The following is a 16,232-nucleotide window of genomic DNA, read 5'->3' on the forward strand; positions in this document are numbered from 1 at the left end:
AAATGTCCCAGTGTTGGCCTGTTCATCTGCCTCTCTCGGCGTGTTGTCGTCTGTTTATTTCTCTGGTTGTTGTTGACATCATGCACGTTGCATCATCATGTATCTGTCTGTATTTTGGAGACGCTCTCCGTGTCCTCCCAGTCCTCCTGATGTTCATAAAGTGAGCCGGCGCTCTGTGGACGCTCTAAATTTAGACTCCAGATATTTAAATCTCCTTCAGGAGTCTGCAGCCGCCTCAGCTGCTCCTCTTTCAGCTCCTCTTTCTGTGTCTGTGTGGAATAATCCAGCTCTGTCCTCTGCCCGCTCGCTGCTCTGTGATAATTACTGTTTACTGCTCACACAGACCCAGCGGCTCGTCCACACGTTTGGGTTTCCACGATTCACAAACCGTCCCAGAGGTCTGAGGATGTTTTAAATAGCGAGACTTGAGTTTAGGAAAACCCCACAGCCTTTAGATATGGAAGAATAATCACCAGCAAACATGCTGCATTACTCTGCTATTTGTTTATTAGTGATAGTTTTTTTCCAAGGGTTATTACCATACTATATTCCACCAGTGCAACATCAATACTTTAATTGTAATTGTTAAAATTAAACATTAAATAAAAGGGAATGCATGGTGTGGAATTCCCCGGAGACAGTTATTGTCTTCATGCAACATGCAACAGCTCGCTGCGTTTCCTGCAGACATTTAACGCCTCGCCAAACACACATGTGGTGAGAGGAATCGAAAGTAAAAGATGTTAGCCTGGAGGAGGGTTTGTTCATACATTCCAGAGGTTTATTTTTCCCCTCAATTAGAGAATGATCAAATCAGCTAGGTTTATGATAACTCACCTGAGGTTTCCAGGAACAGCTGCAGCGTTAGGTTAGCCTGCTTATGAATGCATGGTATAAAAGCATGATTAATGCTGAAGGTTAACTCTCAGGGCCTTCCTTTCCTGGCTTTTCTCACACCTAATTTATCTGCCCTCCTGCTGACGTTTGCACAGGTTGACTGGCTCAGTAGGTAGAGTCTGTAGTCTCTCAGCTCAGCCGTAGTTTCAACTGACCCCCACACATGCCGACATCTAATGGCAGTCTAACCATTTTGTTTCTATGCTATGCGGTGTGCAGCGAGATGACGATCTCAGCTGTCTGATCCGAGCTGTCTCAGCGTGAATCAGGAAGTCGGAGGATGCTGCCTTTAAATCAGTTTATCAAGTCGCAGACAGCTGTTTTCAGAACGCTGCAAGCAGAGAAACAGGAAAATGGGGAAGAGAAATCTCATTTAAAAATAAGGAGGTACCAGTTTGGTTCAGTGCTTCACCAGTTGTTGGATTGGTTCCTGATCCTGGTGCAATTTGGTCCACGTCTTCCCTGCACACTCTTTAGCTGTCGTATCCAAAGAAAGGCAATAACTACAAAAATAATCTTTAAAAAGGCTTTAAAGGCCAAAAAAAAATTTGTTTAAAGTGGAACATTATGAAAAAACTGTTGTGGATAAAAAAAAATCTCAAAGAACTAGGGACAGGACAACAAAAGGCTGGAAAAGTAAGTGGTACTAATGAAAAACAGCTGGAGGAGCATTTTCAACTAATTAGGTCAATTAGCAATAGGTCAGTCACATGACTGGGTGTAAAAGGAGCATTTTAGAGAGGCAGAGTCTCTTAGAAGTAAAGATGGGAAGAGGTTCACCAATCTGAATCTAGAGAATCTGGAGAAATCTCTGAGAACAAGGGACAAGGCTGAATGGGCCCTCAGGGGCCACTGCATTAAAAAAAGGCATGATTCTGTAGTGAAATCACTGCATGGGCTCAGGAACATTCCAGAAATCATCGTCTGTCAACATAGTTGGACGTGCCATCCACCAATGACAGTTAAAGCTGGATCATGGAGAGAAGAAGCCATATGTGAACAGGATCCAGAAACACCGCCGTCTTCTCTGGACCAAACATGGACTTAACATGGACTGAGGAAACATGGAAAACTAACCCTAGTTCTAAAGCCTGCATCTCTGATGGTATGGGGTTGCATTAGTGCCTATGGCATGGGCAGCTCTAACATCTGGAAAGGAACTATCAATGCTAAAAAAAAGAAGAGAGAGCTTTTAGAGCAGCATTACTCAACCCTGTTCAACCAAAGAGCCAAATTGTTGAAAAATACCTTTGCAAGAGCCACAATCTAAGTGGTGAAAAATGGCAAAAACAGCTTGAAGTAACAATAAAAATAAGTTAAAGGTGGCAACAATGGTCAAAAAGCAACAAAAATGGGTGAAAAAGGGTCAGAAAGTAGCAAAAATGGGCAAGAAGTGACAATAAAGGAGTGAAAAGTTACTAAACTGGGCAAAAAGCAGTCAGGAGTGGCAAAAATGGGCAAAAAATAGGAAACAAGTGGTATTTAGCAAAAGTTGGCTGAAATGGATGAAAATTGGTGGAAATATGGTGGAAAGGGGCAAAAATGGGATAAAAGTGGCAAAAAGAAGTGGTAAAATTGGGAAAAAAGTAGGGAAAAAGTGGTATTTAATGGCAAAAGATAGCTTAAATAGATAAAAGGTGGAAAAAATGGTGAAAAAGAGCCACATTTTGAGTAACACTGTTTTAGAGCAACATATGCTCCCATCCAGGCAGCGTCTCTGTCAGGGAAGGCCTTGACTATTTCACCAAGACCATGCTAAACCACATACCACATCCATCACAACAGCATGGCTTCACAGGACGAGAGTCCGGGTCCTGAACTGGTCTGCCTGCAGTCCAGACCTTTCACCAACAGAAAACAAAGACGAGGAGATGCTACACCATGGCAAACATGTCCCTGTCCCTACTTTTTTGAGATGTGTTGCTGCCATCAGATTCAAAATGAGCTAATATTTTTCATCATTGACTCCTGTTTGTGTTTACATTCATGCAGCGACCCAGCTTTTTTGGAATTGGGTTTTATGCTCAGTCTCTATTGGTCAGCCACAGAGCAGAAGTTCGCACCTGAAATTAAAGATGTTGCAGAGCTGTTGTGTTGAGTCACATGACTTCATTCTGCTGCTCTGCCAACTTCTCTGCAGTGTAACGTGGTCATGTGACTCTCCTGGCAGTGACATCACTGATAATGTGCTCATTGAACGTGTTGAGACGATGTCAGTCAGAGACAAAGAGCCGTTGTGATCTCTCTGTACCAGCTCACACACAGCTCTGACACACTGATAACACACTCACACACATGCACACTCAGATAAACACACACTCTTCAGTGTCTCTGTGGTGGAGATGTCACCTCAGAAAAAAACCCTCTCTTCAAACCGCCGTCCTCTTCAGCGGCGTCTCTCTTCACTCGCTGACAAGCTGAAAATATGAACGCTCTTTTCTTCTTCTCCCTCCCAGCTCTGCTCACTTCCTGTGGCAGCCTTTCAAAATAACTGTCAAACCCAGACCTGGAGGCTCTGACAGCTGCAGCGCCGAGGCGGCGAGAGACAAGAGCAACAACACAAGAAGGGCCGTTTTTTGGAGAGGATGACGTGAAATAACAGAGGCGTCAGTGTGGAGGATTTAGAGAGCGATACTATCAGAATCAAGGACAAAAAAGCTCTCAAAACCATGATGTAAATAAATGACTTTAAAGCCTGACAAGAAATACAAAGCCTAGTTCCAGAAAAGCTGGGACGTTGTGTAAAATGTGAATAGGACAGAACACGGTGATTTGCAAATCCATTCACACCTTTTTCTGCGTAATACGGCACAAAGAGATAGACCTATTCAATGCTCAAAGTTAGCTAATGTATTGTTTGAGGAAATATGTACACATTCTAAATTTGTTGACTGCAAATTGTTCCAGAAAAGTTGGTACAGGAGCCTGTTTGTCAGTATTTTAAATCCTGGCTTTTGGTGATGTTACTGCTGCTTTAATCTTGTGGCACAATACTGTGTTTGTTCGACAGCTTCCTTTTGCCAGCTGTTTCTCCTAGTCCGTGTCTAAACACAGCTAACTCACCTTGGTGGCCTGTTTACTTCCTTCACTCTCCCATGCTTCTCTCTCCTCTGCTGATAGGAAAACACACATGCGTGGAGGAGAGTTTTCCAGATAGGCCCAGAGTGTGTGGTATGCCATGAAGGAGGTGTTAGGAGACGGTGGGAGAAGCAAAACTTCAGAGAGAATTGCACGCTAACGGCTTAAAACTTCCTCATAATTTCTACTTGATGATCACTATAAAGTCCTCTGGTCCATCTTACATGGCAAAAGCTGCAATACATCGAGTGTACTCCATAAATCGCCCCCAGCATAAAACCTGTACCTCAGTATCAATGGTGTCTTCACAGATGTGAAAGTTACTCATGCCATTGTCGCTGGTACACCCACACACCATCATAGATGCTGAATTGTGAACTTTAATAACAGTCAATCTACTTTAGGTCAGTCCAGCTCAGGTGAGCTTAAAGGGATACTTCAAAATTTTGGCAAATTTGCCCATTGCCATAATTCCTGTAGTCTTAGTAATAGGTTCGTTACCTTCAGTTGTCGGTGCAAGCTTTTTTTAGATCGCAGCTGCCGAGAGGGGACCTGCTGTGCCAACTCAATGTAAGCAGACGGTATTCCGGCTTTCCTTCATCAAACTCATCAAATACACAATCCAACAACTCCAAAACGCTCTCGTGGACAAGTTGTGACCTGCACATTCACCATGCTATGAAATAATCATGGAACATTACGAGACGGAGATGTTTAAAAGCTAAATGCAAAGTCGAAACTACACTCCAGACATGGCTGCTGCACTGTGTCACTCCGCCCAGTGGTTCACTCAAGAAATAGTTCCAGTATTTGCTTCATGTTTTGTAATGTTACATAATTATATGTTATTATTTCCTTTTGCAGTTAAATTCCACTTAATTCTCATTTTTCCACCTTTTTTTCAGATTTTTGCCAAGTTTAGTCACTTTTTACTAGTTTTTTGCCACCTGTAACTCATTTTTTTGCCATTTCTCTCCCATTTTTGCTATTTTCTTCCCTTTTTGCCACTTTACCCCCAGAGTTTGCCCCTTTTTGCCAATTTTTGCCACTTCTTGCCCATTCAAGATGCCTTTTGCAATTTAACACCACTTTTTTTTACCCATTTTCCAACCTTTTTTCAGATTTTTGCCAATTTGTGACATTTTTTTGCCACCTTCATCTTATTTTTGGTCACTTCCCACCCATTTTTGCCATTTTTCTCCTAGCATTTGCTACTTTTTGACCACTTTTGCCACCTTTAACTTATTTTAATTGCCACTTTTCACCACTTAGATTGTGACTATTGCAAGTTTATTTTTCAACAGTTTGGCTCTTTGGTTGAGCAGGGTTAAGTTACACTGCTCTTGATGATATTTCGGACTGTAGGTGGTCAAAGTTCCTTGCTGTGACATATCAAGGAAAGGTGTTCCTAGCTGTTTGAATATTGCCCATGCAGTCTTTTACAAGGTGGAGTATGTTAGACACATTTATGATATAAAATATAATACTGCTGCTGGGAGATGGCTAGTGTTGGAAGCATGACAAGAGCCAGGACTGACACCCAGCTGTATCGATATTCCACAGAAGCACCATGAAAGTAGGACTTCTGTACTGATACAGCGTCTTAGGATCTGGGGATGAACCCCACCCCAGTGACAGCTGTTTAATGGAAATCATGACAGTGTGTTGGGTTAGTAATGAGCTTTAAGGAGGTTATGTTTTGGTGGTTAAATGCTGCATCAACTGAAGAGTAATCTTGACCTTTTTGACAACAAGCTTTCAAAATCTTGAGGGAATTTCTTCCTTCTTGCTCACATTTTTCAGAGACATTTTTGGGAGATTTTTGCACTTTGACCTTCCTAAATTCTAAGGTCTCACAGATCTGATCCCCCCTTTAGGGCAGTGTTTCTAAAGGGTCAAAAGAACAGATCTTGTAGATAAAAATGCAGCTCTAGACTGTGCTTTTGTCTGAATTCATCCCTGCAGATGTGCTGGTTTTCATGCAGGCTGGTCAGAAGCTTTGGTTAGTTTTAATTAGGCTGCACCTGAACGTCTGCTGCCTCGTTTCCTTATTTAACTATGCGATGCAGTCACCCATGACCTTTATTGTATATGTATTATAGTGTTATTTTTTGAAGAAAGGTTCCAGCTGTGAAGGAACTTCTAATTCTCAGAGAAACCAAGCTGTGAGGCCGCAGAGATAGAAACTGAAACTTTAAAAAGCAGACATGCTTGAAGGGAAGCCGCAGCTTAAACCGGATGAGCTGCAGGTTTGAGCAGCTGTGCGCAGAATTAATAAATTCATTTGACAAAGTTTTGAAAGACTTCCTCTGTCAGGCCTCTTTCACTTCCTCTTTGTTTTAACAAAGGAACTACTTCAGTGCTTCTGCTCTTCTTTAGGTTCTATTTGAATAAAAAACTACCTGAAACCTCATGCAATTTCCCCCAGCAACACCCCAGTATATTTAAAAAGCTCTTATATGGAAATACACTGAGCACCGTGAGCATAGAGAGATGTTTCAGAGTTTAGCGAAATGAAAACACTCCTAAAAAGGACAAAAAACTTAAGTAGGAGTTAAAAGAGAGGCGTCATGACATCTTTAAAAAGTCTGTCTTATTATAACACTTCTGCAGATTTACATTTTTCAAATATTGTCAACATATTTGTGCAGTTGAGACATCCTAGTCTTGCCACTTCCTCCCACTTAACCACACCTTGTCAAGGCCTTTGCACAATTTATACCCCTTTCTCACTGGCTGAAAAAAACATTTAAACATGCCAACAGTCACTCCTGTCAGCAGTGGGAAAGGCTCTGATCGGCATTCAGACCTGCGTCGACTGACCCTGCAGTGGAAACGGGTTTTTATTGGCTCGCCTCCGATCAGCTCCAGCGGGAGCAACACACCCGGGTGAACGCGGGATGACTTTGGCGTAACGTGCCTACATCATAATATCGTGCATGTAACTTGGGGAAACAAAAGGATGCCGGCAGCTGAGGGACGAGCATTGTTGTTTTTTGACTCAGCGTGTGTTGCCATCTCAGCAACAAATTCCATCCGCCTTCGTATCATCAGCGCTCGAATGTCGTTCAGTCTGCACTGAGTTTGTATAAATTTTGAAAGAGGGACAAAAGTACAAAGTACCGAAAACAGTTGACCACCGTGTCCATGGCTTTCATGCCCCTTTCCGTTGTTTACCTAGCTGTGTGTCTGTGTGCTGATGATGATGTCATCAACGTGATGACATCAGCTTGATGCACCAGAGGAAAAAACAAACAGCCACGCAGCTCGTCTGCTGGCGATCAGATCCGGGTCTGCTGGCAATGGAAAAGGAGTCACTTGCCGATTGTTAGCAGGTTTAACCCCCCCCCCCCCACATTCACCCACCTCTCCACATGTTGCCAACATATTTGTGCAATATAAACATCCCAGCTCCGTGTCTGTTCCACTCACTTTTTCAAGTATTGTGAATTAATTCATGCAATTTTAGCGCCTCTTGCTCCAAAGTTTCTAAATGTTGCCAGTATTTCTCTGACTGTGCCACTTCTAATAACTTTTCCAAATGTTGTAAATGTATTTGTGCAATTTTGACCCATGCACTGGTTACCAGTTCCCACCCCTTTTCCAAATGTTATCAATGCACCTGTGCAGTATAATCTCCCCTGGGTCTCTGACATTTCCACCCACTTTTCCACATTTTGTGAACATGTTTTTGCCCCTGCAGTTTAGAAACTCTTTACTCCTTGTAACTTCTGGCCACTTTTACAGATGATGCATATTTTTACATATTGGTGCAATTTTGACACCCTTAGTTTCTTTCCACTTCTTCATATCTTGTCAACTAGGGCTGAGTAATTAATCGCATATTAGATTAAATTACAATTTGGCATGCTGCAATTTTCAGTGTCCAAACAACCAGTTTGATACAATCTTTTTATGCTTTACACATTATTCAAACATTCAAGTGCCTTTTTAATTTTAAAATTTTTTTTGACAAAAATCCTACTTTCCTTGCTCAGGTATTTATTTTTCTTCATCAAAATGAGAATAATATGAGAAATTATCATCCCTTCAATATTGCAATTGATATCAAATTGGCTATACGAGCCCGTACGGGACGATACTCACTTCCTCTTGGGTGAGAGCCATAACATTAATCAAAAGCCTGATAATTATTGTCATTATTAAGGCAGTGTTGGGTGTGTAGGGTGTCTAAGTTGTCATATCAGACAGGTTTCAGTGCGGTATAATGTTTACTAGAATAATATCAAAGATTAGCTAATATTCTGGTTCTGTGATCATCGTTTGTTTTGCATATTTCCATTCATCAGTAAAATATCAAGGTGTCATTTTTGGTCATTGTCGATCATCTCTAATTGTGGTTGAAGTGGTTTTAATTTTTTGGTTTTGTGTCCTTGATCACGTGAGTTTCAGGGCCTGATTGCAGCAGACCTGACTGATGTGTCACCACATTTCCTCCACTAAAAGCTGCACTTGAACTCACCACAAAGATAAGAGTGAAGAGACAGACGACGGGCAGATGAACAAGTTTACTCTGAAGGAAAGAAGTCTTCCTAAACAAGCCTCAGAGGCTCTGAATTCAAAAGTGAAACTAAAAAAACCCACAAAGAGTCTGACGTTACATCATGGCGGTTATCAGTGACGGCACAGCTCAGCGTCACATTTGAATTTCCCTTTCATTAAGAACCATGTTGTCTGACATGCTGTAGTAAGTCAGTAATAGTTATAATAGGTTTGAATTGTCAGACACATTAAGGTCTATCTGTGAGAAGAAGAAGGAGGAATCATCTCAGGTCTGTCTCTGAATACTCTCATACCAGCGTCTCTGTAATCAGTCATCTTTCAGTGTTGGATTATAGGTGTTTTTAGTCTTTTCGGGGGAATTTTTGCATCTCTTTGTTGTATGGAACAGTACATTTATTAGATAAACTGTTAGCCTGTTAACACTCCTGCCTCCTCTTCCTCAGCCTCACACGTAAGCAGGACACAGGGCGCTATCTAAGTTAATACATGAGGAATTCAAGGCTGTAGACGCTAGATTTGTCCATGGAAAGTTGAGTATTCTCAGCAGATATCTTAGTCAAAACAAGACCGAGCATTTCTGTGTTTACTTGAGCAAATCCCAGCTGGCATTGGGAGAGAGAAGTAGGGTACACCCTGGACTCGGCCAATCACAGGGCTGACATATAGAGAGAAACCAGGCATGCTCACACTCACACCTACGGGCAATTTAGAGTCACCAGTTAACCTAATGAGCAGTTTTTGGCGGTGGGAGGAAGACAAGGAACACGCAAACTTCACACAGAAAGGCCCTGACCAGGAACCGAACCAGGAACCTTCTTGCTGTGAGGCTAGCCTCTTAGCTCACGGCTAATTCACTCCCATTTATTTAGCACACCTAGCAGTTGGTATTGTGATGCTAATTCTCCAATTTTTTTGTCTACTTAGGTTTCATGTTCGAAAAAATCCACAGCCTAAGCTGAAGCGTAAAGGCTGAAGCGTGCTGGACGGCTTATTTCTCCATCCTGATGAGCATCTCCTGATGTTTTTGTCAAATCAAAGCCAGTAGTTGCAGAAAATAAACATTAAGAATAGAATTTTCTGCATAGAGAGGCATCTTCCTGTGCTTTTTAGACTGAAATATCAGTGGAAAATTAAATCATGCATGGACAATAGTGTTTGGTTTTTAGAGGGTTTTCTGTCCCTGTATGAATGGTCCTTTAATTCAGAGGAAGGCTGCTAAATAGAGAAGTACAGCATGTATTTTTGTGCTGTAGTTAACTCTATCAGTGAGGAAATCTGGTGCATTTCTGTGGACTTTCCATTATGTATTTAAAGCTGAGTGTGTGTGAGCTTTCCATTGTTGCTCCACTGAAAAGGGAAGTGATTGTGATGAAATCAGCTAGAATTTCTGTTGTTACTTTTAGTATGAGTGGACCCCTCCCTCTGCCTCAGACCAACGCTGTCACAGAAGCATTAGCAGCTAACGTTCACCGGCATAAATCAAGCTGATTGATACTCAGAGTGGAGGATCTGATGGTAACGTCCAGCATCTATAGAGTCTGTTCACTCTGTGAGGCTGTTTACTGTTAGAGGAGCTGAAACTTAACAGTGGAGGAAAAATTGCTTCATCAGACTTTTTCTGTCACATCAGCTGTCCTAGAAGAACAGCCGGGCGTTGATCTTTGACCTTCTTATTTTCAAACTTCACATGAAACTGAACTTTTATGCCATTTCATCCACTTTGAGTCACTTTGGACGGCAGCATCAGGAACAGAAACTTTATAAAGACATCTCACTGAGAAAACACGTGTATGCACAGTCTGGTACAGTAGGGGGGTAAGCCTGGGACTGCTTTACTGATGCACTGAGAAGAAGAAAGAATTAACATTTCTGTCCTGCTGCTATGGATGTTTTTGTTGTTTTAGACTCATTAACAGCCCTCCTCCTACTTCCACATCTACTCAGAGCATGAAATAGACTGTGCTGCTTGGATATGACGGTGTTTTAAAGACAGGAGGTTTGCCTTTATGACTCTTTATGTGTTCATTACTTGGTTTCATTCTCCTGACCCCTTATGAATCAATATAGGGAGTCTGAGAGGTCTATTTACTGCTTGATTCACATCAAACCGATAAGAATGGTGTAAATATGATGATGAATAGTAGATTAGACCCGTGGTTCTCAACATGGGGGTCGGGATGCCCTTTGGGGTTGCAAGACACTGAGAGGGGGTCAACAGATGCCTCTAAAAAAAACTAAGAATATTTTTAAAATTACACTGTATCAACTTTACACCAAATGTTAACAAATTTTCATCACATTTTAACACCAATTTTGCCAATTTAGCACATTTTTTGCCACTTAAAACACATTTTTGTCCATTTTAAACCCTTTCCATCACTTTTTACTTCCGCCAAGGAGGTTATGTGATTGGGTGGGTTTGTTCGTTGGTTAGTTAGTTTGTTTGTTAGTTTGTTAGTTTGTTAGCAATATAACTCAAAAGTTATAGACAGATTTTGATGAAATTTTTAGGAAATGTCAGAAATGGCATAAGAAAGGACTGATTAGATTTTGGGACTGATCCGGATCACCATCTGGATCCAGGAATTTTTCTAAGGATTCCGTACTATTGGGAGATAGGGCTAATGGTGGAGGTCTGCACTGTTACCACTTTACACCAGGAGATGGCGGACATGAGTAACTTCAATCCCAGCAGCATTTTTGGGTGTGTTTCTATTCAAAGATTTGGAGTTTATAGAGTTTGAAAGACGCACGCCCGGTCAAGGAGCCGAGTCAGAGCATAACAGAGAGAAAGACAGCGAATTATAGCAAGAATACTCACAATGCTGGGAGGAAGAGAGGAATATTCACCCTCTGACATGACTTCCAATCGTCTGGTGAGACCATGGGTGAGACTGTCAGTGCATCTGTTGGCACCATCAGGCAATGCTTCCACCATGACAGTTAGTGATGCATGATAAGTATATTTTTGAACCGATTACCGATAACCAATAATTTCCTACTCCTGATGGCCGATAACTGATAATAACTGATTTTTTTTTTCAATTGTTGATTTAACAAAAGAAGTTTATTTGATGTATTTATGCACATCTGGGGGTAAGCAGGGGTTAATATGTAGTGAGCAAAGATATTTATAACTAATTTGAACTAATATCACTCGTGTTTTTCAAAAAACAGAACTATTCTGACTTTATAACTGTTATCATAGTTCACTTTTTTAGTTAAACATTTGTGTACACAACTGACAGGTTTTCCCCCCATAAAACCAAATGATAACAGGCTGTTATGCTTAACAAATGGAGATATTTTATTATATATATATATATATATATATATATATCTCCTTGGTCTGTGGCACCTTTATTTCAGGGGTCCCGGTCTCTCCCACCTTTATTTTGGGGGTCCCCGGTCTCTGGCACCTTTGTTTTGGGGTCGTTGAGAACCCTTGGATTAGACTGAGCTTCAAACGTGCTGAGTTGTGTCTGTGGTGCAGAGATGATGTTGTGTTTTATCAGTGTGTCACCAGGAAGTCATCGACGAACAGGAAGCAGGCTGCCCGTCTTCTTCCTGTTTGCCATCAGACCTCTGATCTCCTTCTCTGTTTCCACTTCCTCCTCTTTGTCCTTTTTATCATTTTCTCTCACTTTCACCTTCTGGCGACCGTCCTCCCTCTGGATGAAATATCTCCTGTTTAAAGGAAGAGAGGGAAATTAAAAGTTTGACAAGAAAAAGTCCTCTTTTTAAAAGTTATCAACACCGGGAATATTCCTCGATGACTAATTTCACTTTAAAGACTGTTCAGATGAAGGAGCCTATGCAAAGTTAAGAAAACAATCAGGAAACAGTCAAAATTGGGCAAAAGTCCTAAAGTATGTGCTTTCAGTGGTCTTATTTTACTGCTGCTGATCCGTCTGATTCAGTCCCCCTTCACTGTTCTCAGTTCTTCTGCTACAGCCTGATGATTCAGTCAGAAATTCATTTTTATTCTCATTAATCTACACTCAGTACCCCATCAGGACAAGGGGAAACAGCATTTTGGAAATTTTTGCATATTTAAAGTGACATTTTTTTAGAATAGTTTGCAAAAATAATCCTACTCTCTTCATTTGTGCACATTTTTCTTATTTAGCATGAGAATGACAGAAAATGTATCACTCCTTCAACACAACAATTCATATTCAATTTGCAATATGGGTCAAAATCATCGCAATTAGATATTTTTTCAAAATTCTTTAATCTAATCCTGTCCTGGTTGTAGTAAAGAATGATTTATAGATTGTGTTTCTTGGAAAATACATAAGATGAGGAACTTAGGGAGTAATTTCATATTAAATTGGAATATTGGGGGAACTGCAATTCGATTATTTTCCCAAATGGTTCAGCCCTAGTCCCTAATCCACTCCTGTGTAGTCCTGACTCTGGTCTTAGGGTCATTGTCATGATAGAAGGTGAACCTTCGGTCCAGTCTGAGGTCCTGTAGAACCAGTTTTCATTGAGGATATCTCTGCGGTTGCTCTGTTCAGCTTTCCCTCAACCCTGACCAGTCTGCCAGTCCCTAGTGCTGAGAAACACCCCCACAGCATGATGCTGCCACCACCATGATTCACTGTTGGGATTGCATTGGACAGGTAATGAGTGGTGCTTGGTTTCCTCCAGATGCTCCTTCAGGTGCTTTTTCGCAAATTCCGAGTGGGATTCCCACTGAGGAGAAGCTTCCGTCTCTAAGTCACTAATAAGCAAACTGTGGTCCAGATCTGGACACAAGTGCTGTCTTATGTGGACTTGTGCATACCCCAGAGTCACTTATAAGCAAACCGTGGTCCAGATCTGGACCCAAGTGCTGTCTTATGTGGACTTGTGCATACCCCAGAGTCACTTATAAGCAAACTGTGGTCTGGATCTGGACCCAAGTACTGTCTTATGTGGACTTGTGCGTACCCCAGAGTCACTTATAAGCAAACCATGGTCCAGATCTGGACACAAGTGCTGTCTTATGTGGACTTGTGCGTACCCCAGAGTCACTTATAAGCAAACCATGGTCCAGATCTGGACACAAGTGCTGTCTTATGTGGACTTGTGCATACCTGTAATATTCTGACAAGCGCTTCTATCACCACCTGTGTATTTACGGTGATTTATCTTGACCAGGTTCTCTTGTCTTAATGGTAGCGATGTGTGACACTATTCAGCCAATTTCAGCTCAGATTTAAACTTTAAAGTTCACAGTTTTATTTAATTTTTCTAAAATCAGACCTTTTTATTTGAATCAAGTCATTTTCATGAGCTGTCAGGTTACCTAAAGCTGATTTTAACTGCAAGGTAAAAATATCTTTAATCAGTATTTTCATTATGATTATATGATCACCTCCTGTTCATGAACTATTGTTGTTTTCAGTGTCTTTAATGAACTACTCACTTATTTTGTGGAACCAGACCTCTGAGACCTTTAATTGCTGACCTCTGGTCTAACCACTCTGCCTTAAAGTCCAAAAAGCCCCTTTTTTATTATTTATTCATTTTTATTAAGAACAGAGCCGGAACATTCCTCATCAAAACTTGGCCACAAGACTTCCTGTTCCTTTTTTTTTTTTTTTTTTCAGAAAAACAAAACAAAAAAGGATGTATACAACATAATAATAATAATAATAATAGTAATGATAAATAAATAAATAATAAATAATCAGATCCAAGTCGTCAACCCTATTTTTGAAACCCTTTTTCACATATAGCACACCAAATAAAGATATATATTAAAAAATAAAATATAATAATGATAATAAAAATATAAAAAATAAATATGTACAAAAAAAAATTTAATTCAGAAAGCCCTTTTTTTAAAACCTTTTCAATACTTGTATCATTGAAATAATAAAGATTGTATAATTTTTAGACATGTGGTAAAGAGAAATATGAAAGTATTAAAATTTAGAGGTCATATTTTGTGCAGGATGGCCTCAGATTTTGTGATTTTTGCATCCTCTCCTCTCTACCCTTCTCTCTCTCTCTCTTTCTCTCTATCTCTCTATCTCTCTCTCTCTTGCTCTTGCTCTCGCTCTCTCTCTCTCTCTCTCTCTCTCTCTCTTTCTCTCTCTCTCTCTCTCTCCCTCTCCCTCTCGCTCGCTCTCTCTCTCTCTCTCTCTCTCCCTCTCTCTCTCCCTCTCCCTCTCCCTCTCCCTCTCCCTCTCCCTCTCTCTCTCTCTCTCTGGTCGTGTTTCCCCCTCGGCCTCGGTGTTTGAGGATGGAGGGTGAGAGAGGGCAAGGGACACTCACGCTTACATAAGAGCGCTTTCAGCATCTCCCAGCATCCTATTTTTGTAACACACGCTGCAAACACAACTCGGCTCACTCACACCGCGGCGTCCTCTCAGAGTTTAATCACATATTGATTTTTGTAAATAGACTCCACCACGACCGCTCTATCCCCATGTGACTTTATTCATCCCTCTGTGGTTTCTCCCTCACAATACGATTTTTTTAAGCAGCGAAATCAGCAGGAACACGACTTTTGAGGAAGCTTAATTTAGAGAGAACATTTCCAAACTGGACAACAAGAAATGCAGGATTTTGAAATAGAACAGGTATTTGAAGCTCTAAATGCAGTGGCAAAAACCATAAAGGAGTGTCGAACTAAAACAGAAAAACGTGATGTTTCTGCTTTTCTCTTTCGCTGACAAGATTCCGAGCTCTGACTCATCCGTCCCACCCTCTGGGGTCTCTGCATGTGTGGATCTTTCTGGAACCATCAGTATGTCTCCTCTCCTTTATCTGCATGAAACCGGCTATTATGACAAGAAGATTAGGGAATGTAACGCCATGTTCTGTGCGTTAAAATGTATAAGATGCTCTGTTAATACCTGTTTCAGTGACTGACAGGCATGTTGATGCAGCATCAGCAGTATTACATCTGTTATAGTGGAGCGTTAGCTGAGCTGCAGGGCAAAGCTTTCAGTATTTGTCCCAGCCCTCACCTGTCATCATGAGCTCTGGGACTTCAAAGTCCCACAAAAGACACCAGTGGTTGAAATGAACCCCCCACAGGATATCTAGGCTCAGCTATAGAGGTGAGATGAGCAGTTCAGACATCTGGGGGGATCTCAGGTGATCTGCAGGTGCATCTATAAAAATATGCGCATCAATAATATCATGTAAAAGTTTTTTTTTTTTTTCCGTGCGATTTACTTCAGAAAGTTAAATTTTCACATATTCAAGATTCACCTCATGCAAAGTGACATATTTATTTTTCTTTATCTTGATAATTACAGTTTCCAGCTCATTAAAATAATTTTTAAAAATCCACTATCTCAAAATATGACGATATTGAGAAAAAGTTAGAGATGCATGATATTATCTGTCTGGTATCAATTTCAGCAGATATCAAAATTTCTACCGATATTTACATCAGATATTTTGCCTGTTTATTTCAGGATATACTGACTGTAAATTTTGTCCATATATACAAACAAATTCATGGAGTTTTAGGCTGAACCAACTAGGGCTGGGCAATTAATCCAAAATTAGTTAAAATCCCAATATGGCCTGCTGCAGTTTTCAAAGTGCAGTATTTCCTTGACCTAAAATTTGTGTCCAAATACCAGTTTTAAACTTTTTTTTTTTTTTTTTTGCAACAGAGATGTTGAGCATGACGTATGCAGTCAGACAGGTACCGTTTTTTAAAATAGTCTACAAAAAGACCTACTTTCTTCATTTTTTAAAACTTTTTTCTTAATAAATAT

General features: G+C 40.7%; 1 protein-coding gene across 3 annotated transcripts in view; it reads left to right on the forward strand.

The window, feature by feature from the left end:
- LOC121513427 (DENN domain-containing protein 4B-like) overlaps positions 1 to 16,232 on the forward strand; it is a 68,689-nt gene that overhangs the window by 18,791 nt on the left and 33,666 nt on the right. Inside the window, exon 1 of one of the 3 annotated variants that reach the window (XM_041793183.1) lies at positions 8,751 to 8,768. The exons of the other annotated variants lie outside the window; for them this stretch is intronic. The gene's annotated coding sequence lies outside the window, so the exon portion shown is untranslated. Of the gene's footprint in view, positions 1 to 8,750; positions 8,769 to 16,232 lie in introns of those variants that run through there. 3 annotated transcript variants of the gene reach the window in all.

The sequence above is a fragment of the Cheilinus undulatus genome, linkage group 8 (genome assembly GCF_018320785.1).
Source record: "Cheilinus undulatus linkage group 8, ASM1832078v1, whole genome shotgun sequence".
NCBI lineage: Eukaryota > Metazoa > Chordata > Actinopteri > Labriformes > Labridae > Cheilinus > Cheilinus undulatus.